We start from the raw sequence: 27,585 nt of genomic DNA, 5'->3' as shown, positions 1-27,585 counted from the left end.
TACATTATAGATAAATTCTTGAGCAGCTATCAGTAAGTAAAAAGTGCAAGACATCATTTATGTGGGAAACAGTGAAGAGAAGGATAAATGAAGGACCTGCTATTTTAAGGAATTCCCTGGTGAATTCATTTGCAAAGCAGATAATCTATTCCATATATATATATGCACACACACATATACAAGTCCATATATATAAACATATGTCCTTGTAAATGCAGATTTAACTATGATAGATTTGTTTAAAATGAGAGTGCTCCTATATTTAGAGCTATAGATATATATTCTTGTAGTAGTAGACACTTGTCTTCTAGTAGCATTGTCATGTGGGGGGTGTTGTAGCTAAGAGTGGGAGGGAGTTAACATTAGCAAATGTAAGTGCACTGGTAAAAATGTAGAACTTATCAGCCATCATACTGAACGGGCAAAAGCTGGAAGCATTCCCTTTGAAAACTGGCACAAGACAAGGATGCCCTCTCTCACCAGTCCTATTCAACATAGTATTAGAAGTTCTGGCCAGGGCAATCAGGGAAGAGAAAGAATTAAAAGTATTCAAATAGGAAGAGAGGAAGTCAAATTATCTCTATGTGGAGATAACAAGATCGTATATTTAGAAAACCCCATCATCTCAGCCCAAAAACTCCTTAAACTGATAAGCAACTTCAGCAAAGTCTCAGGATACAAAATCAATGTGCAAAAATCACAAGCATTTCAATACACCAATAATAGACAAACAGAGAGTCAAATCATGAGCAAACTCCCATTCACAATTGCTACAAGGAGAATAAAATACCTAGGAATACATCTTACAAGAAATGTGAAGGACCTCTTCAAGGAGAACTACAAACCGCTGCTCAAGGAAATAAGAGAGGACACAAACAAATGGAAAAACATTCCATGCTCATGGATAGGAAGAATCAATATCATGAAAATGGCCATATTGCCCAAGGTAATTTATAGATTCAATGCTGTTCCCATCAAACTACCACTGACTTTCTTCACAGAATTAGAAAAAACTACTTTAAATTCCATATGGAACCAAAAAAGAGCCCGTACAGCCAAGACAATCCTAAGCAAAAAGAACAAAGCTGGAGGCATCACGCTACCTGACTTCAAACTATACTACAAGTCTACAGAAACCAAAACAGCATGGTACTGGTACCAAAAAAGATATATAGACAATGGAACAGAACAGATGCCTCAGAAATAGCACCACACATCTACAACTATCTGATCTTTGACAAACCTGACAAAAACAATGGGGAAAGGATTCTCTATTTAATAAATGGTGTTGGGAAAACGGGCTAACCATATGCAGAAAACTGAAACTGGACCCCTTCCTTACACCTTATACAAATATTAACTCAAGATGGATTAAAGATTTAAACATAAGACCTAAAACCATAAAAACCCTAGAAGAAAACCTAGGCAATACCATTCAGGACATAGGCATGGGCAAAGACTTCATGACTAAAACACCAAAAGCAATGGCAACAAAAGCCAAAATTGACAAATGGGATCTAATTAAGCTGAAGAGCTTCTTCACAGCAAAAGAAACTATCATCAGCATGAACAGGCAACCTATAGAATGGGAGAAAATTTTTGCAATCTATCCATCTGACAAAGGGCTATTATCCAGAATCTACAAGGAACAAGTTTACAAGAAAAAAAGCCAACAACCCCATCAAAAAGTGGGCAAAAGATATAAACAGACACTTTTCAAAAGAAGACATTTATGTGGCCAACAGACATATGATAAATAGCTCGTCATCACTGGTCATTTGACAAATGCAAATCAAAACCACAATGAGATACCATCTCATACCAGTTAGAATGGCGATCATTAAAATGTCAGGAAACAAAAGATGCTGGAGAGGATGTGGAGAAATAGGAACACTCTTACACTGTTGGTGGGAGTGTAAATTAGTTCAACCATTGTGGAAAACAGTATGGTGATTCCTCAAGGATCTAGAGTAGAAGTACCATTTGACCCAGCAATCCCATTAGTGGGTATATACCCAAATGATTATAAGTCATTCTACTGTAAAGACACATGCACACATATGTTTATTGCAGCACTATTCACAATAGCAAAAAAATGGAACCAACAAAAATAGCAAACTTGGAACCAACCCAAATGCCATCAATGCTAGACTGGATAAAGAAACTGTGGCATATATACACCATGGAATACTAATGCAGCCATAAAAAAGAATGAGTTCACGTCCTTTCCAGGGACATGGATGAAGCTGGAAACCATCATTCTCAGCAAACTAACACAGGAACAGAAAACCAAACACCACATGTTCTCACTCATAAGTGAGAGTTGAACAACAAAAACATATGGGCACAGTGAGGGGAACATCACACACCCGGGCCTGTCAGAGGTTGGGGCGCAAGGGGAGGGATAGCATTAGGAGAAATACCTAATGTAGATGATGGGTTGATGACTGCAGGAAGCCACCATGGCGCTTATATACCTATGTAACAAACTTGCATGTTATGTACATATATCCCAGAACTTAAAGTATAATAATAAAAAAAAATCTCAAAAAAAAAAAAATGTGGAAGGTATGTGCAAGGTTTACCAGACTAGAGATAAGAAAAAAAAAAAAAAAATCTTTCTGAATGGCTGGTGCTGGGAGGAGAAGCAGAACTATGCCTTATGAAATAAGTTACTCTCAGCTTAGACCTATGGGTCATCTGGCTTGATATGTATGGAGCATTTAGTGAGTAGTCTCCCAGATCTCCAAAGACCACCTATTGCTCTCTCTTTATGGGGTGACTATATATGAGTCAGATGCCCTTACTCTGGAGGTGGTATTCTGAGATTATGATTGCCTGATGGGTACTTCCTTCCTGCTACATAGACAAAATCAACTCACTGATACTGTGGTATTGCAGTAGAAAATGGTTTAACACAAAGCTGGCCAAGTGGAAGGTCTGGAGTTATTACTCAGTCAGTCTCCCTGAGAACTCAGGGGCTAAGGTCTTATGGATAATTTGGTGGGCAAGGGGATAGGGAATAGGTGCTGCTGATTGGTTGAGGGTGGAATTATAGGGGTGTGGAAAACAGTTCTTGTGAGCTGAGTCCACTTCTGGGTGGAGGCCGCAGGACCGGTTGAGTCAGGAGTCATGGGTCCAAGTGGGGTCAGTCAGTTGCCAGAATGCAAAAATCTGAAAAATATCTCAAAACACCAATCTTAAGTTCTACAATAGTGGTGTTATCTATAGGAGCAATTGGAGAAGTCACAAATCTTGTGATCTCTGGCCACATGACTCCTGAGCAGTAAGGCATTATAGAAACTCTGCCTACATTCTAGCAGAATTCAGGCCCCTTCTATAATCCTAATTTCATGGTTTTTCATTAGTTATAGGTCCCTGAGCAAGGAAGGGGTTAGTTTTTAGGAGGGATTATTATCATCCTTGCTTCCAAGTTAAACTATAAACTAAATTCTTCCCATGGTTAGCTTGGCCTATACCCAGGAATGAGTGAGGTCACCCTGCTTGTGAGGCTAGAAGCAAGATAGAGTCAGCCATGCAAGAGTCCTCTCACTGTCATAATCTTTGCAAAGGAGGTTTCAAGCTTCCATAAAATATTAGAACTCTAAGACGCCTTTAAGGTGTCTTATCTACCTCACCTCCTTTATATTACAAATGTGAAACTCACATGCTAGTTTTGTGACTTGCCCAAGGTCGCACAGCAATGTAGAGTTCTAGATCTAAATTTCCTATCTTTCTATTGAATGTCCTTCCCAATATATCACTTACATTCTATGGAGGTTCAAGGGAAGTTGGGCTCCAGGACCTTCCATTTATTCTTGGCCTCCAGAGTTTCTTTAAAGTAGACTCACATTGTAAACTCAGAGGCTGAAGCTATTTTGTGAAAGGATGAAACTTTTCAGGTAAGAGAAATGTAAGGTATTTTTTTTTACACCAGGGAGACAAAAATGGGATCTGAGCCTCAGAGTTTGGTACAACCTAGATGATGAGTAAAATGGCAGCAGGCAGGGGTGCCACACACAGGGCTATGTGAGCTGGCCACTGCATAACTCTGGGGGGGCTTCATATTCACTACTCTAAGGATGGTGTCTTCTGGAGTTGTGTAACAGTGCAGGCTTTGGGGGATCACATCTCCAGGTAGAAAGAAATAGGGTGACACACAAAGAAAACAGCTTATATTTTGGAGAGATAGGACTAAGATCAAGTCTGCCCATAGGAGGTATACCTTAAAAGTGACTTGGGAAAAGGAGGAGATGGAGATTCCTTCAGGCTTGTCATGCCAGTTTTCTCCTTTACAGACTGCTTTTCGACCTCTCTCATTCTCTCCAACTCTATATCCAACATTTTGGACACTGTAGACAATTCTGTGTGTTTTCTGGTACACCAGTGCCCTGCCACTTTTAGTACCTGTTAAGTGATCTATAGAAAATTGTTGAGCCAATATTATAAACAGCATGACCTTTATTGTAGGCCTTGGTTCTTTGCAAAATATGCACATTTGCTGTTTTGTTTGCCAATCTAGGTATCCCATGAACTCCTGAAGTGCACCTTTAATGGATGTATATTAGAAATGGAGTTGCATCTACTGGAGATTTTGCATTTTAGGGAGTCTTGTCTAGAACCAGTAATGTGACCCTTGTCTTGAAGAGGGACATTTTTCAGACTTTTCAAGCCACACCTCTGCAGATGCAGGCCTGTCATCTCAGCACAATGACTGGCCTGCATTGCCTGCATGAAGTAGCTGGGATGGTTTCCATTATTATACTTCTGTCAGTGACTGCTTCCAATACCAATTACTTTCTAATAAATTGGAACATTCTTATTCTCTGGGTGAAAAACCAGTTACATATTTCCCAGTTTAAACTGAAAGTAATAAAATAGTACCCCTGGCCCGTCATTTGGGCACCATGATTAATTTCCCCTTGTATTAGTCCCAAAATAGCACTTTTAAAAAGTGAGTAAACTTGGCTGTACTAAAAATAACAAAAGTTTGACAGAAATGGTACTCATATCAAAAAGCCATTACATAGAAGATCTGGCAAAAGGATATTCGTGTAGAATGATTCAAGAAAAAGGGACAAATTAATTCTTTTTTCTTTATGAAAAAATAGCCATTTTATATAATAAATTCCCTTGATATTTTTACCTGGGTACATTTTACAGAAAAAGACCTAAATTTGCTTTCATCATTTTTCCTTTTGTTGTTATAGTTAGCTCCCTTCTGCCTGTGTATAAGGAGGCGCAGAGTAAACTAGATTACGCAGCTGGATACTGCACCACCATTCCATTCGGCAGTGCTATTTTCCAGGCTAAGTCAGAGACAAAGTCATTGACACATTGAGAAATCTCTCTTCATTCTGAGTGAGTGGCAGAAGAGGTGTTGAATACTTCAAAAATAATTTATAAAGTAGATAATTTGTCTGTGGATTGTTAGAAGCTTCTTCTATTCCATAACTTCTTAACTCATAAACACATTCTTTTGGGGTTCCCAGCCATTTTTAAAAATACTGTTCATTAGTTTCTCTTTTCCTCTTCATCACCTAATATAAGTGAGCCTCCTATCTGTGCTTCTTTCTTACCAAGAGAGTTCATTCATTCTTTGGGCTTTAATTAATAAATAATTAATTCAAAATAGATTGATCTTACAATATTTAAGAAACATTGCTGAGACCAAATGCGGTGGCTCACGCCTGTAATCCCAACACTTTGGGAGGTTGAGGAGGGCGGATCACGAGGTCAGGAGTTCGAGACCAGCCTGACCAACATGTTGAAACCCTGTCTCTACTAAAAGTACAAAAATTAGCTGGGTGTGGTGGTGTGTGCCCGTAATCCCAGCTACTCAGGAGGCTGAGGCAGGAGAATTGCTTGAACCAGGAGGCGGAGGTTGCAGTGAGCCGAGGTTGTACCACTGCACTCCAGCCTGTGTGACAGAGCAAGACTCCGTCTCAAAAAAAAAAAAAAAAAAAAAAAAGAAACATTGCTATTTGAGAGATTTGAGGAATGAAAAGACAAATAATCATAATACTTGTATTTAATGGGCTCCTACTATGTGCCAAGTATGGTTTTAGTCACTAGATATTACAACAATCATGAAGAAAGAGCTCATGACTTGGTAGGATAGATGAATAGATAAGAATATACAGGAATGAGTATTGTATTGAGTAATTGCAATATAAATTACAGGGGTACAAAGGAGGGAAAGATTATGAAAATATAGGAAGTTCACTAAAAATCTGGACTTTGAAGAATTTGTGGGTTTTGGACAGACAGAGATGAGCATAGGGGCCAACATGGGCAGAATCAAACAGAGTGAGTGAAAAAGTCTTGGGCCATGTTCATCGGTGAATAGTCTGGCTTTAGTGAAGTAGTGAAGTATTTTGTGGAGGTAAAACGACACCTCCATTTAGAGACTACAAATAGGAGGTCCTCCTTTCCCACCAAAATAGTCAGAAAGTGTGAGGATTCCAGGGGAGTAGAGCGATGCAGAAGTCGGGGGAGTAAAGATGAAAGAGTATCAAGAAGAAAGGTTCAGTTACTCAAATCAGCAGAAAGGCCCCATCAGACAGGACTGAAGGACATTCTTTGGGTTTGTTAATTTGAAGTTCATTGAGAACATTTGTCAGAGCAGTTTTAGTGAGGTTAAGCCCATTTTCAGTGGGTTGAGAAGTTGTTAGATATGATTCCTAAATTTCTTTTCAGAGAATCAGTATGTCAGTATGTTCAGTTCTTTGACTTCTACTTTTAAACTTAACTTCCTTGTAAAGCAACCTTTTTCGATTACCTGCTCCACCCTGACTCATTCCAATTACCTACTCCACCCTGACTCATTCCGATTGTCTGCTCTGTCATAACCTCCAAACCACTCACCCCCGTCAGTCTCTTCAAATTAGCCAATCAGAATTAGTTTAGCCTGTGCTGTCTAACCCTAGCCAATAGGGGAACAACACAGCAGCAGGGGCCACGTGTGTCAGGGAGAAGAACCCCTTCCCCTCCCTTGTCCAAGTGTCTGCTCACCATTGCTCCATCTGTAAGGGTGCACCCTTCTATAGAAGTAACTTGCCTTGCTGAGAATTAAAAAGAAAATTTTATATTCAAGTACTATGTCTTTTGCGGCATCAAAACTTTATTTATAAGAAGGTGAAGGGAAGTTAAGTAAATAATTTAGAAAAACTTTCTTACATTTTTTTTTTCTTCTTTTTTCTTTTTCTCTTTTGGTAATAGGTTTTCTGGGTTTTTTGTTTGTTTGTTGTTGTTTTACATAGCCAGAGAAGCTTCCCCCTTCTTTAGCTTAGTGTAAATTAATTGTGTGGCACAGAATAGGCCTTTAGGCCTACATTTGTTGGTTTCCTGATTTGAAATTACATGTTGCTTTTCTCTACTTTGAAGCTTTAAGTGAAGCATGGGATTATTAAAAAGAAAAGGTCAAAACAGTGTGACTTGAATGCCAAGTCCTATGGGGAAATATGATGGAATTGAAAAGCTTTGGTAGTTGACTTTATTAGTGTTGACTCTGGGCCTCAGTTTACTCCCCATTGTTGTTACTAAGCTTAGCCAATATAGATGTTATTTGGAGAAGTTTGAATGAACAAGGCATAGAAAGAAGACAGTAGCTAGAGGGAAACTCAAGTCAACTGAGGGTTTTTAGTGATGAAAGACACTTTGCTGTGTTTACAGGTTAAGAGATTACAGGACAAGAAAAAAGCAGAGTCAAGGATGTAGAAAAGAGAAAGAATTTTAGATGACAGCATCTTGGAGGATATTGGAGGAGTGAATCAAAAGTATGATTTTGGGTTGAACTTGGTTTTGGTCTTGAAAAGGAAGGAGACCCTTCCTCTGTGATGGAAGGAGGAAAGATGAGTGGGGCTAACATTTGCAACTGATGGGTGGGCAGTTGAGGTAGATCCTCCTAAAGCCTCAGCTTTTTCATCAAGGAACAAAGTTATGGTCTGCTGAAAGTGAGTGGTGGTCCTGAGCATGATTATGTACATGCTGAATCGTTACAGAGGGGAATGCTAAAGAAAGGTGATTATGTACAAATACAAGCACTAATGGGTGAAGTTTAGTATTCAGCAGGGAGAGACCATGCATTAACAGTGGCAGCAGTCTGTTTAGAAGCCTGCGTGTAAAGGGGGAGACATATTTTATAGCACTGGATCTAGGGTTGCAGTTGTCCAAGTTGGTGCAGTGAAAGGACAGTGTTATAAGAAAGTAGAATGTGTTGGTGAGATGGTGCCCAGCAGGAAGAGGTCTTGGGAGAAGTGAGCAGGCCAATGGCAGGACAGGCAAGAGAGGGCTGGAAAAACTGGAATTTGGGCTATTTGCATTTAGGGTTTCTGGTATGGCAGTGTTGTTTTGTTTTGTTTTGTTTTGTTTTTTGGGACAATCTTGCTATGTTGCTCAGGCCATGGGCAGTGGCAGTGGTACAATCAGCTCACTGCAGCCTCCAACTCCTGGGGTCAAGTGACCCCCCACCTCAGCCTCTCAAGTGCCTAGGACTATAGGTGCATGCTTTGTGGCACATTTTTAACTAATGCAGGGTCTTGGGTGTGGTCCCGGGAGTGGAAGTGAAAGCAATTGGAATGAATGAGGTCAAGAAATGGTGAAGTTAGGACATTGGCTAAATCTTCCATTAAATATTGAAACCTCCTAGGATTATGGCAGGATTTGGAGTGGAGTGCAAGTCTGTGTCATCTAACAAATATGAGCGTTGGGGACCAAAATGTCAGTAGATAACTGGATAACTGCTGCCAGACTACTTTTTCTGAAGTGTTTCTCTGATCATTTTATTCTGTTGCTTAGGAATTTATAAGAGGTCCCTACACCTTATCAGATAGAAGTCTAAATTGCTTAGACTGGTCTGAAAAATCTCCCTCTTAGCTATGAAACCTCGTCTTTAGAGCTACTTAACATGACCATTCCTATCTAATCAGGCAGTCTCTACATTTTTTCCCCATACTCACACATACAATCTTAAAATACTTGCAAGACATAAATTGAGGCTCTCAAGGAAATTCAGGATATGTGTTTATTTTTGCCCTATCCCATAGTTTTCTCTTGTACCAGTCAATATTTCTTTTTCTTTTTCTTTCTTTTCTTTTTTTTTGTATTTTTTTTTGTTTGTTTGTTTGTTTTTGTGTATGTGAGACAGGGTCTTGCTTTGTTGCCCAGGCTGGAGCACAGTGACATGATCACAGCTCACTGCAGCCTCAATCTCCTGGACTCAAGGGATCCTCTTGCCTCTATATAGTTGGGACTGTAGGCATGCACCACCACACTTGGCTAATTTTTTTGAATTTTTGTAGAGATGGGGTCTCACTATGTTGCCCAGACTCGTCTTGAACTCCTAAGTTCAAATAATCCTCCCATCTCAGCCTCCCAAAGTGCTAGGATTATGGGCATGAACAATTACACTCGGCCCTATTCAGTATTTCCTCAGGGGCCACTGAAGGTTTACCTCCTCAGTGAAGCATTTCCTAATGACTTGCTCCCTGATGCTTATCTTTCTCCTGCCATGAAATCCTACATTGATCCTTCATGAAGTGAACCATAGCACTTCATACCCCCACATTTCCTAAGTATTTTATGTACTTACACCTTGTTGCCCAAAAAAACTTCCTGGGAGAAGCTGTGTCTTCTGCATCTTTCACGTACCTCATTATATCTAGAAAAGGGTTAGGCATATCATTGTTAGTCTATTAGAAACTGGTGATTAATCTTGAAATGTTCTAATATTTATATACCCTATGAGACAGTCATAAGATTAATATTTTTAACATCTACAAAACACTCTGAATTATATAGGAAAAGTATAAGTATCATAATACATAATGTTATTACTGAATTAACAGTAATGGTCATAAATATTTACAATGATATTCCTACTACAATACTATGATTCTACTTTTCTGTCATCTTTAACAAGAGATGTCATAACTCCATTGGGAATGGTGATAATCAGTTCAGATGGAATTACTTGTGCAACCAAGAACAATAGGCTTATCCTTCAGGGGTACCATTTATCACTTTTTTTAAAAAATGGCTTTTCTTTTACTAAATGAGTTCCATTTGTCACATGGGAAGGCCTCCAGTAGAGTCCCTGTGCTTCTGAAGAATGAGGCTTTTAGTTACTCTCTATGCCTTTTTAAATTGATGACTCACCTGCACTTAATATGCTCCATCTTTAGAATCTCAGGCTGAGGTCACCCTGAGTGAGGCTGCCCAGTGAAACCTCACACCATCAAAATGGTAGGCGTGCTGAGAATGGCATGTCTTTGCTAAGTTTAGGAGGCAACAGAGAGACAGGTTGCTTTCTGATTAAAATCAGGACCAGATCTGATTATTTGTTGAATACGATGCTTCAGAATCTCATGTGTCCAGTAGTATTGTTCGTATTTTGGCAAAGAGCTTTGTTGTCTGAGTTTCATTGTTTCAGGCAGAATACTTTTAGAGCTCCTAATAGAATCAGAAAGTTGGCTTTCCTGCAGTGAGAATAATGTCCTCATTGGTGTTGTAGGGGAGAACTTTAGTTTTATTGAGAAACATAAAAAAAGACATATTAATAAAGAAAATCTCTCATAAATCCTTTTATTATTTTATAGGAATCTGGTCATGGGAAGATACCACATAAGGGTAATATGTGAAAGATGGAGATTTCCCCCTAAATGGCTGCAGCCTGCATTTTCCTCAGTGAAAATGGTCTTTATTTAGTAAACTAAATTATATATAAATATTACAACTTACCTGTACAAATATTTCCCAATTATTTGGGGATGTTCTCTTTTTACATGGAGCATTTTCAAGTAAAATTAGTTTGTACAGATAACTGGTATGAGAAATGTATGTTAAGCAGAGTAGGACTTGGGCATGATGAATTTGTGATTCCAGAAGGACTTCCAGGAGAGATGTCATGTAGAACACTGCCAAATTTGAAGCTCGGGAGGGATAAGGTCTAGAACTGTGCTGTACAATAGAACTTTATTTGAAGAAAGAAATGTTCTATATATGCCTTGTCCTATAGGGTAGCCATTAGCCACATGTGGTTTGCAGACTCTTGAAATGTAGCTAATAAGGCTGAGGAACTAAATTGTAAATTGTATTTAATGTTAATTAAATTTAAGTCACCACATGTGGCTAGTGGCTACTGTATTGATCAGCATGGATATAGAAAAACAAACAAGGTACTAATCTGAAGAGACCATGGTTGAAGCAAAGGGATGAGAGAGTAAAAGGAAAAATTAACACCAAGGAGATTCCCTTAGAAATTATCTATGGTTAAGGGTGGTAAGAGAGAAAAGAACTGGCCAAAGGGGGGGGGGGGAAAGACATGGTTAAAGAGAAAGGAAGGCCATCTGAATGAAGATGTGTCATGGATGCAAGAGAGGGAGAGAATTTCAGGAAGACATAGTTCTCAATGCTGCCACAAAACTGGAGAATGAAAACTGACAACAGGCTGTTTATTGAGCCAGCAATTAGAAGGTATGTTTTCCAAGGAACAGTGAGGGTTGATGCCAGACTACTGGTGTCCAGAAGTGCTTAGGCAAACTTCACTTTTGACAAGTTTGTGGACAGATGGTAGGGCTGTATCTAAGGGAATAGTAGGGATGGGGAAAGGCTTTTTGTTTTGTTCTGATTTTTTTTTTGAAAGAGGACACTTAACACTTTATACATGTTAAATACAAACTTCTTTCATAATTTCCAGTCCTACCCTTGCTCTCTTTGTCTTCCACAGATGCTTTGATGTAGAAGTATTTTACCTATAAGATTAAGATCATCTCAACTTCCTTCCACAGCAAAAATACTCTGTTCATTGCCTCACCTTTCTTTACTTCCCCCTTCACTAAAAGTAAAGTGTCTCTTTTTGTCAAAGCTACTTCTGCTCACTTGATCCTACTGCCTTCCCATACTAACATATCTCCTACCCTTCCCTCCCCCATCCCTGAATCTCCCATGGCCTTTAGCACTAGACTGTTGGGGTCCTGGAAACTTTGCAAATTAAGGGGGCTAGATTGATCAAAGCTCCTGTGGTTCTTTAGGCACGGAATTATTTTCAGAAAGGTCTCCACCCTCTAGGGAATATGGACATGAAATATTTGGGTCCCCTTTTTCTAACCTTCTCCTGACTATATACATGCTCTTCTTTCCTCCCTCCGTTCTATTTAGATACCTATAGCCTCACAGAGGTAAATTCATCTCTTTTTCTACATTGACTATTTTTAACAAGACTTGTACTTGTCCATATTTGTCTTTTAAAGAACTATTTTAAATTAACAACTTCTTGAGAATAGACGGTGTCTATAAAGCACTTTGATAGGTGCTTTTTGAAAATTACTTTGTAGTTGCAATCAGTAAATATAAACTGTGTGTGTGTGTTTTTTTAAATAAAGGGTATATTTCCAGTTCAATTTTTTTCTAAAATATTGCATGTTAAATGCAAAGAGTTGGCTTTGGCGGAACCTTCAGCATAGCGACCAAGAGTGAGGCTGTTCCAAGGAAACAGGAAACAGGTCACGATGAATACTCTGGATTTGTTTTCTACCTGTCACAGTGCCTAACACCTGCATCGCTTTACCTGTTTTTTCCACAGATGTGTTAGGCCAGTATTAATGGCAGAGATGTTTCTCAGCCAGGAACCAGATGGGTTCCTGCTCTGAGGACACTGTCATCTTAATGTCCCGATTGCTGGGTGAAATGATAGTGTGCCTGGAATTGCCTTTAAAAGGCTCCAACTCCTCTGTTTCAAAAAAAACATATGAAGAGATAGATGGTGCATTATACTCTTCAGGTTACTTTGATGTATGTTTAAAACTTTTTCATAATACAAAGAGGAAAACAAATAGCATGAAATGACAAAAGAAAAATAATGTCTATGTTGCCCATGTGACTTTCTTGCACTGCCTAATATATGCTAGGATTTTCATTATTTTATTTAATAATCACAATAACCCTAAAAGGTTAGATGAGGTCCAAACAGAAGCCCAGAGGGTTTAAGTAAACTCCATTAAGAGCACCTCCTTATAAAGTGTACCATGCTCTTCTGACCCCAAACCCAGTGCCCTTTTGTTTCAGCATGAATCTCCAAAATCTGTGGCATCACATTGTTTTCACATTTTGTTTTTAAATAATTCCGCTTTGTGCTAAAGACTGAAAGCTAATGATTTTAAATCACAATAAACCAACAAATGTATATTAATGTTCTATTGTATGGCAGTAAAATAATGTGCTGCTATTGTCTTAGCAGTCCAAGTTGAGGAGCAAACTCACTGGAAAAGAGAATCCTATTTCACAGATAAGAAGAGGAAACACCAATTGTTTGCCAACAGGATTTATTTTTTCCACACAAAACAGCATATTTTAAAATTCACAAAAACTTGGAATATCTTTTTTGGTCTCTAAGTCATAACTTGAATTGATGTTTGGTTTCCCTTCAAAGGTCTGCTTTATCTCCTCAAGTGCATCTTACTCTTTTTCATGCTTCTCAGTAGGAATTTAACGACCTGAACAATAGAAATCAATTGTAATAAACTCAATGGTAACATAGGCCAATGCCATTGTCAAACTGGTGATTGAAAAACATTGAAAAATAAAGTAAAATTCTATGCTTTGAGGAGCCATTTTCATAGTTTGTTACTAGAGAAGTTTCTCTGAGCGTGGAGTGTACCAGAAAGCATGAGGAGGAAGTGCAGTGCTCTTGCCTTAGCTGTGAAATCCGTTGCTTCATTGCAACCGCCGTTTTTCATTGATGGCCCATCTTCTCTTCCTTTGGGAGAGAAAAGAAGGGGAGGATGCAGTCTGAGTGGTTAAAAAAAAAGGTATAAATTTCACTTTAAGTTAGGTGCATTTTGCTGGCTTACACTATTCATGTAAAACTTTTTAAAAGATAGTTATTAAATGTTTTTAAGAGTAAAATGTAGACCAGCATGTCTAGACCATAGTGAATTTAAATTTTTATTGACCGAAATTAGTGACATGTCACTGTACCACATCACTTACAACTTTTAGCACCTTGACATTGTTTAAAGTACCTAGTGCAACCTTTAGCCTCTTTTTTATTCTCTTCTCTCTTCTGAACAGTTTCAGGGACACTCTTGAAAGTCACTGGGCTAATACTTATAGATACAGAACGGCCCCTTCTTAGGTTCTTCCTTCCTCTTGATCTTCCCTCCTTTTGGCCTCACTGATCCTCAGGAGACCTCTCCTAGTGTAGTGGTGATGGAGGGTTTATTCTGAAGCTCATGTGACCTGCAGTATCTTTAGGTTTGCAGGTGAGGTTACAAATGCAGACAAGGTAGTGGAATATGTTTATTTGCAAAACTCACTGGCCCAGCTGGGATTTAAAATGACCTCATAAGTACTACGTCAACCTGTCACAGACTGGCTTCAAAACAATGAAGGGATCAAAGTGACTCATATCACATGGCTGTCAACAGAGAAATATTTTTTCCAAACTCTGTATTTAAGGGAGAAAGCAGGGTATTGACGAAAATTGTTGGAATTCTTTCACTGTGAGAGTGCATAATCAAAAGACGACATCACTTTGATGAAATAAGAACACTGTACCTTGAATCTTTTCAGTTAATATGTAATCCTATCTGTGGATGTAGTCTTGTGCTTCAACAATGTATATATTTGTATTGGCAGGAAAGGACCTCTATGGACCTTTCCAAACAGCAGCCATTAATCTCTAGAATACTTACTCTGATGTTAAACATTTCCTCATCAACAGCCTGAAAATAAACATGAAACAATGTGCACAAATTTTAGCAGCCTCTGGGCCATCCCTTTGCCCTTCAAAAAATAGAAATAATGAAAGTACATTTGCAAGTCCATGGTTCTATGATGATCAGCTCATTTATGAGGAAAGTCAGCTATAAACCAAGATTTTGCAGGTTCCTCAGCAGATGAAGGAAACTGTCTCACAGACTCAAAACACATATTTGTACCAATGAAAGTGAGTGATCCTTGAAGAGTGGAAGGAAAGGGATCTTAACATTACTGTTTTTGAACTTTAAATGGCTCTGCCCTGAGATGGGATGTTATAATTCCTGCCAACTTGGAATTTTATATATGTATATATGTCTTGTGTATGTTATGTTAAAAAATCTATATGTGTATATATATACACACACATATATATTCATTTAGCAAACTTTTTAAACCTGAAAACAATGTGTAAGATGAGTTGTGTTCTGAAGTAATCAAAATATGCATGCCTTTTTTTTCTTTAATGGAATGTAAATTCGTGGCTTTGAGTTTAGAAAGGATAAGCATGTGAGCGCTGATAAGATCAATGTTGCATACAGAGTGTGAGCCCTATTTGTAATCTTTGCAATATCTAACATGACTTATTTATAGATGGTTTGGCATAACGTGTCAGCCTGAAGTGCCCGGTATGCTGACTACAAAATACCTGAGCAAAGACCTTTGAAAAGAATCTTACAAATCCTGACTGGGAGACACTTATAGGGTCACTGAAGAGTTGAGCATGGGAAACTTTGAACACTGCACTTTCTCTCTCCAGAAGTAATTGTTTAAGAGACGTAGGCTTCCCTTTGTAGCCTGTGAGACAGGACACAGGTGGTTGTTAAGATCCCATTCCCTCTTGAGTGTTATTGGCTCATTGCAATTACCTTTACAGATATCATACTGTTGCCTACCTACAGCAGAGAGGAGATCAACAGCCTGGCCACTCTTATTTATTATCTACCACCATGTGATAGTGGATTCAACTAACAAGGGTATAATTGACAGGCAATTATGGAATGCCAGGCAATGGAGAGAATGTAGAAGAGTAAGCCACAGAGTCCCTGACCTCACGTAGCTGGAGAGACATGATCTCCACTGCCACTGCTTTACTTCAGGCATCCTCACCACCGCTCACATGGTTTATTGCAACTGACTCTTAACTGGTATGCCCTTCCTGCAGTCTTGTCGCCCTTTGGCTAATTCCCCAGATCACAGCAAGAGTTAGCTTTTTAAAATATAAAATTGATCAAGTCTGTCTTCTGCTTGGGCTTTCATGGACTGACCCCTGCTCACCACTGCTCACCACTTCAGCATTTTCTTTCACTACATTTCCTCAATTTATGGTCCTGTCATGCTGACCTGTCTGCAGTCCCCTGAATGTTTCCTGTCTTAAATAATGTTGGGAGCCTCTTCTTATTGGAGAGTATTCTTTTTCATTATGTGTTATGCAAATGATTTTAAAGAAAAGGCACTAAGATTGTATGTGTTCCAGGTTGGCTGATGTGTATAGTGCATTTATTTTCTTCATTGATTTTTGTCCTACTTTATTTTTTTATGTTGTTTCCACATCCAAGTCAAGGTCATTAGGTGGAGAAAGGAATTCTCCATACAAACACCTACTGTTAAGCTAGTACTTAAAAGCTTATTCCATTATTTGTCGTAAAATAACTTGCTTGCATATTTCACCAAGGACTCGGGAGAGAACTTCCATTCTGTCCAGGTGTTCAGAAACTTTTATTTTTTGATAAAGTGTCACTACAATGTCTTTTCCAAGGTAGAGTCTTATTGTAATCACATGCTCAGGAATCATGTTGTAATTATAAAACAAGACAAGTGTATGGATGGAACCATGCTCTAATTCAGTAATAAACTTGTATTCAAAAATTAGGCAAAACATCAAAATAGAATTCTAAGGGAAAAGTTTATATATTTAAACATTTTTGGCCTGGCACGGTGGCTCACACCTGTAATCCCAGCACTTTGGGAGGTCGAGGAGGGTGGATCACTTGAGGTCAGGAGTTTGAGACCAGCCTGGCCACGTGGTGAAACCCTGTCTCTACTAAAAATGCAAAATTAGCCGGGCAATGTGGCAGGTGCCTGTAATCCCAGTTACTCAGGAGGCTGAGGCAGGAGAATGGCTTGAACCCAGGAGGTGGAGGTTGCTGTGAGCCAAGATCATGCTGCTGCACTCCCACCTGGGCGACAGAGCAAGACTCCGTTTCAAAAAAAAGAAAAAAAAAGTACGTTAAAACTATTTTAGTTTAAATTTTGACTGGTTAATTCACACATATGGTTTAAAAATTCCAGAAGGGTATAATATATGGAAGTATATATACTATATTTTTGTTTTTTATACAAATGAGAGCATATTTTATATATATATATAAAAAAATAAATAGTTCTGAAATCAGCCTTTTTCTCTTATCAAATATGGCTTGCAAATTTTTCCCTATTAGTACACATAGAGATTTTACACTTATTTCAGTGACTTTAGAGTGTATGATATTTGGGTACATAGTGCAGTTTCCCTGTTGCAGGACATTTAAGTTGTACCCAGTTTTTTGCTATCACAATCAAAGCTCCATTAATACATTATGCATATATATTACCACACATGTAAGAGTATTTCTCTTCATTAAATTCCCAGAATTGAAATTGCTGAGTCAAATGGTATATAAATTTGTGATAGACTTTGCAAAGTTGCTCTTCATAGGCCTGGTTTCTTACATTCCTGTCAACACAGTACATTATCAGCTGTTTTACCAATTTAGTGCTGTAATTCCTTTGCCAATCTGATAGGTGGAATGGGTATTTTCCAGTAGTTTTAATTTACATTTATCTTATGAGTGAGGCTGAACATCTTTTCAAATGTTGTTAGAGATATTTGTATTTCCTTTTCTGTGACTAGTCTGTTCTTATCTTTGCCTGTTTTTCCATTAACTTATTAGTCTTTTATTGATTAATGATCACTTTTTATATAACAAAGAAATTAGTTCTCTTTGATATAAGCTGTCAATCGAATATTTTTTCCTATCTCATTATTTTTATTTTGACTTTACTTTTGGCACTTTTTGTTATGCAGAATTTGTTATTACTATTATTACCCAGACATCGATCTTTTGTTTTATGGCTTCTAATGTGGATTAAAATTAGAGAGGCCTTCTCACTCTTAGATTATGCAAATTTTCTTTCAAATTTTCTTCTAGTACTTTTTTCCCCCAAGTTTTCTTATTTAAATATTTAACCCATCTGAAATTCATCTTAAAGTGAGCTACTTTACTTTTTTGTGGGTGGCTGTTAATAGCAGTCAGGGTCTAGTCAGGAAAACAGAAAGTGCACTAGATATTTCAAACAGAAAGGAGTTAAAGGAATTTGGTCACACAGATGTTAGAAGCCTAAGAGAGTAAAAAGAGAATGCTGAAGTAACCAGAGATGGTAACTGCAAGAAGCAGCTATCACCTCTAGGGCTGAGGAAACAAAGAGAAGACATAAGATGACTAGTGCATAGGACTACAGAGGAGGAATCCGTCTGCGGAGGGCTTACTGCCCAGCCTCTGCTAGTACCTCTGAGGGAGCTTGATGAGACTAGTTGTGGGAGGCCTGAAGAACCAAGAGCCGCAGCTAACTGCTACTACTGGAGCAACATTGTCAGAAATAGGATAAAGTAGAAAGGAAATCTTTCTCCCCATCCCACCTTTTAACATTCCTCTACTCACTCCAGTTAGCAGAACCCAACAGAAAGCAGCTAGTACAGGAACCTGGGAAATGTAATTTGCAGAATCTCAGATTTAGTATCACAGAGTAGAATAGATATAAATGGTTTTATAACTGAGAGATAATGAGTAAACAACCATTAATTGAACAAGCTATTTTACCCTATGATTTGAAATGTCACTTTTATCCTATAATATTTAAATCTACTTCTGGGTTTTCTAGTTTACTCCAAAGATTTATCTACCTATTCCATGCTCTAGTATTCCATGCTCTAGTACCATAGTTTTAATTATTGTTGTAGCATAATATGTTTTTATGTATGGAAAGGCCAGTCCTTTCTCATTATGCTTTTCTGAATTTTCCCAAATATTCTTTTTTACTTTTTAAAAACTTGGCTTTTTACTTAAAAGATCTTTAAAGGAATTTTAAAAGTAACAGCCAATTTTAGGAAAATTATATTTGTTTTCTTTCGGCTATTGTTTCATTATTTATGGTGACCTGAATCTTCATATATTAGGTACTTAATAAATATATGTGAATAACTTTATTAACATTTAAAAATGTCATTATGTCTTTTTAAAAAATTCCATCTCTATGTACTTAAAAACAGTTTTAGTTTTATTATGTTGACAGTGATTGGGTTAAACAGAGAAAGTGGAGGGATCCTTTCCTTCGTCAGCAGTTCTTTATTTACTTCCCTGTTTCTGAGTCAATGTGAACCTCTAGAAAGAAAGAGGGACCAAACTAGGTAGCTTTGTGTAATCCAGACAAGAGATAATGGTGACTTGGATTAGGGCAGTGCATTAGTCTGTTTTCATGCTGCTGATAAAGACATACCTGAGACTGGGCAATTTACAAAAGAAAGAGGTTTAATGGGACTTACAGTTCCACATGGTTGGAGAGGCCTCACGATCATGGCAGAAGGCAAGGAGGAGCAAGTCACATCTTACATGGATGGCAGCAGGCAAAGAGAGAGCTTGTGGAGAGAATCTTGTGTTTTTAAAACCATCAGATCTTGTGAGACCCATTCACTATCCTGAGAACAGCATGGGAAAGATTTGCCCCCATGATTCAACCATCTCTCACTGGGTACCTCCCACAACACATGGGAATTTTGGGAGCTACAAGATGAGATTTGGGTGGGGACACAGAGCAAAACCATATCAGGCAATAACAGTGCTGGTGGGGCGAAAGTGCTAAGATTTTGTATAAATTGTGTAGGAGAGCTCATTGTATTTGATGGCAGGTTGAATGTGGGATATGTGAGAAAGAGATTTGCTAAGCTTGACTCCAAGTTTGTTTGCCTGAGCAAATGGGAAATGGGTTGTCATTTACTGAGATGGAGAAGACTACAGGTGGAGAGCAGACAAGTGGAAACCAGAAATATAGTTTTGCACAGGAAGTTTCAGATGCTTAGACAAGTGGAAACCAGAAATATAGTTTTGCACAGGAAGTTTCAGATTTGAATCTGAAACTCTGGCGTTTGAATATGAGTCTAGAGTTCAGGGAAGAGGTCTAGGGTGGAGTAATCAATTTGGAAGTCACATGTATATAGATTCTATTTAAAGCCCTTGAAATCCAGTAAAATCATGAAGAAAGCAAATTTAGATAGAAAAGATAAGAGGTCCAAGGACTAAGCCCTGGGAAATTCCAGCACTGAGAGACTGGGAGGATGAGGAGGACTCAGCAATAAAGAATGAGAATGAGCAGTTTGAGAGGAAAGAGGAAAATCAGCAAGTAAGGTGTCTTGGAGTAAAAGTGGAAAATTTTTCAAGGCAGAGAGAAAGATTCAAAGTGTCAGATGCTGCTGATGTATCAAGAAAAATGAGGAGTGAGAGTTGACCATTGAATTCAGCAATAGACAGATCATGATTTGCCTTCATAAAAGAGTTTCAGTGGAGTACTAGAAGCAGAAGCCTGGTTGGAGTGGGCTCAAAGAAATCCCACTCACTTGGGAGGAGAGAATATTGGAGACAGTATGTATAGGCAATTCTTTCAGTGAGTTTTATTGTATAGGAAAGGAAAGAAATGAAGTGGGATCTCCCGGGGAAGTAGAGTCAAGGGAGGATCTTGTTCTGATGGAAGAAATAACTATTTTCTATGCTAATGAGAATGAGCTAATATGGAGGGAAACATTAACAAAAGGTAAAAGGCTGGAGCAATGTCCTAGCTAGTCAAAAGAGGGTGGGATTTAGTGAATGAAGTAAGAAGTTTGTGTTAATTAGAAGCACTATCAGTTTACCTCTAGTAATAGGGGAGAAGGTCACATATACCAGCAAAGATGCAGTAGGTGTATGAAAGTGATAGGAGATTGTGGAAATTCTTCCCAAATTGTTTCAATTTTCTTGGTGAGTCAGGGAGCAATAGGGTAGATGTGTGATTTGATAAGGCTAGAGAAGTTATGAAATAGTGTATGAGAGTGGACCAAAGGAATATAGTGTGATTTCTTGATAGAATTAACAGCCCAGTTAAAGTTAGTGACCATGAATTTGAAATGAGATCAGTTGGCATGAGTTTTTCTCTGGGGAGAGAGATTTAACCAAGGCTGTAATTTGACCAAGAGAGTACAATCACGTGAGAGAATGGGCATGACATTAAGGGTGTATGCAATCGAAATTTAAGCTGAATGAGGAAGAAAATGAGTGCATGGAAGGAGAAGGGTGAAGGCCAATCAGAAGATGACAAAAATCAATGAATTATAATGTGCTGCCATCAAACCACTGTTGGATTTTGAGCTCTAGAGGGAATAAGCTGGAAATACAGAAGATGATGCTGGAGAGTTGAAATTACAGATAGTTGTAATTTTTTATAATAATGGCAAAAACTAGGGTATGACCATACAAGTGAGGGCTGAGGTAGTATGAAGGACAGAATTATGAGAGCAGAGAAGTTCAGGGAACTGGGAAGTCAGAACACCAGAAATATCATCTAAGAGGGTATGGAAATCACCAAAAAACTGGGAAAAGTAGTATTAGAATAACAGCAATCCGGAGACAAAAATCTTCAAAGAAGGAAGGAAAATGAATGACCTGGGGGTATTGAATGGCCCATGACTATTGATATAGTTTGGATGTGAGTGCCTGCCCAAATCTTAGGTTGAAATGTAATCCCCAGTGTTGGACATAGGGCCTGGTGAAAGGTGATTGAATCGTGGAGATGGATTTCTTATGAATGGTTTAGCACCACTCCCCTTGGTACTGTCCTCATGATCGTGAGTTCTTGTAAGATCTGGTCATTTAAAGTGTGGGGCCGGGCGCGGTGGCTCACGCTTGTAATCCCAGCACTTTGGGAGGCCGAGGCAGGTGGATCACCTGAGGTCGGGAGTTCAAGACCAGCCTGACCAACATGGAGAAACCCCGTCTCTACTAAAAATACAAAATTAGCCAGGGTGGTGGCACATGCCTGTAATCCCAGCTACTCGGGAGGCTGAGGCAGGAGAATCGCTTGAACCCAGGAGGCGGAGGTTGCGGTGAGACGAGATCGCGCCATTGCACTCCAGCCTGGGCAAAAAGAGTGAAACTCTGTCTCAAAAAAAAAAAAAAAAAAAAGTGTGGGGTACCTTTTGCCTTGCTCTCTTGCTCCTGCTTTTGTCATGTGACATGCCTGCTCCCTCTTTGCCTTCTGCCGTGATTGGAAGCCTCCTGAGGCCTCCCCAGAAGCAGATGCCACCATACTTCCTGTACAGCCTGTGGAACCATGAGCCAATTAAACCTCTTTTCTTATAAATTACCCAGTCTCAGGTATTTCTTTACATTAATAGAAATACAAGAATGGACTAGTACAGCTATTAACAGAAAGGATATAATTAATATTATCTGATGACATGAGAATAAAAGCTAGTATATTTTAGGAAGCAGGGAAAGAGAATTATTTGGAAGCAGTGATCATGAGCAAGGAGGAAAATCTACCCCACATCCAGGCCCATTGGTACAAGGAGAGTGGGATAGAAACTATCTGCTTCTGAGTTGTTGGACAAGTGATATCCTCAGGAGAGAGCCAGTGTTCCTTTAGAGAAGTAGTTCTCAAACTTGACCGCAGATGCACAGACCATATCCCAGACTAATTAAATAACCACCTCTGGAGGTAGGAGCCATAGACCTATATTTTGTTTGTTTGTTTGTTTTAAGCTTTGGATGATTCTAAAGTGCAGCCAAATTTGAGAATAACTACCTTAGAGCAAGGAGGTGAAGGGAACATTCTCAGAAGAGTTTGTGAACTGAGGAGAGTTTACTTGTGTTGAATGTGAGTTTCAGAGAGCACAGTGGAAGAGTCTCAGGAGATGGGGATAGGAGATATAAGATTAGAAAAAATGATGGCAAAATAGATAGACCGCTAGCCAGACTAATAAAGAAGAAAAGAGAGAAGAATCAAGTAGACACAATAAAAAATGATAAAGGCGAGATCACCGCTGATCCCACGGAAATACAAACTACCATCAGAGAATACTATAAAAGCCTCTACAGAAATAAAGTAGAAAATCTAGAAGAAATGGATAAATTCCTGGACACATACACCCTCCTAAGACTAAACCAGGAAGAATTCAAATCCCTGAATAGACCAATAGCAAGTTCTGAAATGTAGGCAGTAATTAATAGCTTACCAACAAAAAAAAAGCCCAGGACCAGATGGATTCACAACTGAATTCTACGAGAGGTACAAAGAGGAGCTGGTACCATTCCTTCTGAAATCATTCCAATCAATAGAAAAAGAGGGACAGCTTCCTAACTCATTTTATGAGGCCACCAGCATTCTGATAACAAAATCTGGCAGAGACACAAAAGAAAAAGAACATTTCAGGCCAACATCCCTGATGAAGATTGATGCGAAAATTCTCGATAAAATACTGGCAAACTGAATCCAGCAGCACATCAAAAAGCTTATCGACCATGATCAAGTCAGCTTCATCCCTGGGATGCAAGGCTGGTTCAACATATGCAAATCAATAAACGTAATCCATCACATAAACAGAACCAATGATGAACCCCACATGATTATCTCAATAGATGCAGAAATGGCCTTCCATAAATTTTCAACAGCACTTTGTGCTAAAACCTCTCAATAAACTAGGTATTGATGGAACATATCTGAAAATAATAAGAGCTGTTTATGACAAACCCACAGCCAATATCATACTGAATGGGCAAAAGCTGGATGCATTCCCTTTGAAAACTGGCACAAGACAGGGATGCCCTCTCTCACCACTCCTATTCAACATAGTATTGGAAGTTCTAGCTAGGGCAATCAGGCAAGAGAAAGAAATAAAAGGTATTCACATAGGAAGAGAGGAAGTCAAATTATCTCTGTGCAGATGACGTGATTGTATATTTAGAAAACCCCATCATTTCAGCCCAAAACTCCTTAACCTGATAAGCAGCTTCAGCAAAGTCTTGGGATACAAAATCAATGTGCAAAAATCACAAGCATTCCTATAAACTAACAATACACAGCCAAATCATGAGCAAAATCCCATTCACAATTGTTACAAAGAGAATAAAATACCTAGGAATACATCTTACAAGAAATGTGAAGGACCTCTTCAAGGAGAACTACAAACCGCTGCTCAAGGAAATAAGAGAGGACACAAACAAATGGAAAAACATTTCATGCTTATGGATAGGAAGAATCAACATCATGAAAATGGCCATACTGCCCAAAGTAATTTATAGATTCAATGCTATTGCCATCAAACTACCATTGACTTTCTTCACAGAATTAGAAAAAAGTATTTTAAATTTCATGTGGAACCAAAAAAGACCCTGTATAGCCAAGACAATCCTAAGCAAAGAAAAAAAAACAAAGCAGGAGGCATCACGCTACCTGACTTCAAACTATACTACTAGCCTACAGGAACCAAAACATCATGGTACTGGTACCAAAAAAGATATATAGACAATGGAACAGAACAGATGCCTCAGGAATAGCACCACATATCTACAACCACCTGATCTTTGACAAACCTGACAAAAACAAGCAACGGAGAAAGGATTTCCTATTTAATAAATGGTGTTGGGAAAACAGGCTAGCCATGTGCAGAAAACTGAAACTGGATCCCTTCCTTACACATTATACAAATATTAACTCAAGATGGATTAAAGATTTAAATGTAAGACCTAAAACCATAAAAACTCTAGAAGAAAAGCTAGACAATACCATTCAGGACACAGGCATGGGCAAAGACTTCATGACTAAAACACCAAAAGCAATGGCAACAAAAGCCAAAATTGACAAATGGGATCTAATTAAACTAAAGACCTTCTGCACAGCAAAAGAAACTATCATCAGAATGAACAGGCAACCTACAGAATGGGAGAAAATTTTTGCAATCTATCCATCTGACAAAGGGCTAATATCCAGAATCTACAAAGAACTTAAACAAAGTAGTAAGAAAAAAACAACCCCATCAAAAAGTAGGCAAAGGATATGAACAGATACTTTTCAAAAGAAAACATTTATACGGCAAACAAACATATGAAAAAAAGCTCATCATCACTGGTCATTAGAGAAATGTAAATCAAAACCACAATGAGATACCATCTCACACCAGTTAGAATGGCAATCATTAAAAAGTCAGGAAACAAAAGATGCTGGAGAGGATGTGGAGAAATAGGAACGCTCTTACACTGTTGGTGGGAGTGTAAATTAGTTCAACCAATGTGGAAGACAGTGTGGTGATTCCTCAAGAATCTAGAACTAGAAATACCATTTGACCCAGCAATCCCATTACTGGGTATATACCCAAATGATTATAAATCATTCTACTATAAAGACACATGCACACATATGTTAGACTGGATAAAGAAAATGTGGCACATATACACCATGGAATACTATGCAGCCATATAAAAGAATGAGTTCATGTCCTTTGCAGGGACATGGATGAAGCTGGAAACCATCATTCTCAGCAAACTAACACAAGGACAGAAAACCAAACACCACATGTTCTCACTCATAAGTGGGAGTTGAACAATGAGAATATATGGGCACAGGGAGGGGAACATCACACACTGGGGCCTGTTGGTGGGTGGGGGGCTAGGGGAGGGATAGCATTAGGCAAAATACCTAATATAGATGATGGATTGATGGGTGCAGGAAACCACCAAGGCACATCTATACCTAGGTAACAAACCTGCACGTTCTGCACATGTATCCCAGAACTTAAAGTATAACAAAAAAGAAAAGATGATGGTAGAACAAATACAGATTTGAGTTTGGAGGGTGAAAGGGATGAATTTTCTCTTTGTTTTACTGATGGTTCTGAAAGTACTAAGTCCCTCCACTTTAGCAGCTGCAAAATCAGAGTTACATAAATTGTTTTCTTCGTTTGTGGCTTTGGTGAATCCTTAGGAGGCGTGGCTAGGAAAAGCAACGCCAGACAACTCAAGAAGAGATGCTTCAAATGGTTTTGCTGTGATTAAGTCATCTTGAGATGTAAGCCTTGAGAACTCATCCCCCTGAATGTGACACTATCTCCGAAACAGCTAGTAAGACTCAGCTGGAACTGATGTGCCGGTATTGCTGCAGCTCCATGGTGTCTTGCTATAAGCTAGCTCTCGGGATTAAGCATGTGAAGAGTGGCTGTAAGAAAAAGGCTTCAGACTACATGCTTACTGGCCTTGAAGGTCATGAAGAGATGTGAAAGAAGACTCTAGGGATATTCCCATAATATTATTTAACAAGACTGGCCACTGTTGAACATGAAATGAGTTCAGCGCTGAGAAATCTGGCGGTGCTGGTTAACTGATCTCATCCACCTGCCTCTTCTATTTAGTCATCTTCACCATGCTTTCATCTGACCACTTGCTTGGAGATGATGAAGCACGATAATGACAGCTCAGAGAAGGTTCCTGACCACAAAAACTCAGTAGAGGTCAATGCATATCATTGTCTGAAACAATAATTTTTGGCAGCTTGGTAACTACAGATATGCAGTAGGAGTTTGAAACAAGCTAGGGAGAACTTGAACCATTTTATTGATTCTATCGTAATCCAGAAAGTTCTTTCCCTGAAACTTTCCAGCTATTAATATAAATCTTGGCCAGTGGTTCTTGGTCATTTATTTGGAAAAAGTAGATACGTTGGAAACATTATACAAGCTAGTAAGGCAAATATTTCCCAACGTCACAATCAATGTTAGGCTGCCAGATAAAGCTCAGGGTTAGCCTATCCTGTAAAAAAAAAAAATTCCTAAGGGGCTACAAGTAATGGGACCATGATATGTAACATGCTTAACCAGAATGCTCCCCACTTTGAGTGAAAGTTGGAAGGAAGTAATCACCTTATAACAAAATTAAAGTTTTCCAACATGTTCCCTCAAGGAGATTATCAAACATACCAACCAGTTCCTGGTTAACTTCAGGATCTGCATATGGAAAGAAGGCATGATATAAATAATGCTATATATATATGTACTTATCTGAAAATTAAGGTAAAATATTGCATTACATGATAAAGGGGTAAGAGAAAAATACATTGCATCAGCTATTTTAAGTTCAGTAAACACATTCCTGTTGCTAATTGACAAGTGATGTATTTGAATACACAGTCAAATATCAGTGAAACGTCAATTACCATTTTTTAGGGCATTGATTTTACAGTCAAAAGCTGCTATTGATATGTATGCCAGCATTCCTTCAAGTGTGCCCAATAGCATTCAAATGCTTCTTAAAATATTAATTTTGCCAAACATTGCACATTTCATGTTTTAAAAATTAATTAGCCTATGAATTAATTCCTATGTGAGATTACGGCAATATATTTACTAGTGATTTAGCATAATGGAGAGATCTCTGGTCTGAGAATCAGGAGACTGGGATTCTAATGTGCAATCAAGAACCAATTAGTTGTATTCCTTAGGCAAATTATTGACTTCTCTGAACCTCTGTCTTTTTAGTTGTAAATTAAGAAATTAGGTTGAGTGTGGTGGCCCACTCTTGTAATCGCAGTACTTTGGGAGGCCGAGATGGGCAGATTGCTTGAGGCCAGGAGTTCCAGACCAACCTGACAATATGGTGAAACCTTGTCTCTCCAAAAAAAAAAAAAAAAAAAAAAAAAAAAAAACAGCTGGGCATGGTGGTGCTCACTTGTAGTCCCAGCTACTCAGGAGGCTGAGGTGGGGAGATCAATTGAGCC

The 27,585-nt window shown here is 38.6% G+C and overlaps 1 protein-coding gene and 1 non-coding gene across 5 annotated transcripts in view; both read left to right on the top strand.

Annotated features, from left to right (window-relative positions):
* The window catches only part of FILIP1 (filamin A interacting protein 1), a 202,777-nt gene that overhangs the window by 78,369 nt on the left and 96,823 nt on the right, over positions 1 to 27,585 (top strand). The gene's annotated exons all lie outside the window — the stretch shown is intronic.
* LOC112624048 lies at positions 13,589 to 13,797 on the top strand. The gene has a single exon (XR_003119357.1). It is a non-coding gene; the product is annotated as a small nucleolar RNA U3 (small nucleolar RNA).

The sequence above is a fragment of the Theropithecus gelada genome, chromosome 4 (assembly GCF_003255815.1).
Source record: "Theropithecus gelada isolate Dixy chromosome 4, Tgel_1.0, whole genome shotgun sequence".
Classification (NCBI taxonomy): Eukaryota; Metazoa; Chordata; class Mammalia; order Primates; family Cercopithecidae; genus Theropithecus; species Theropithecus gelada.
Note: the sequence above shows the minus strand (reverse complement) of the source record. Positions and strands in the feature narration are given on the sequence as shown.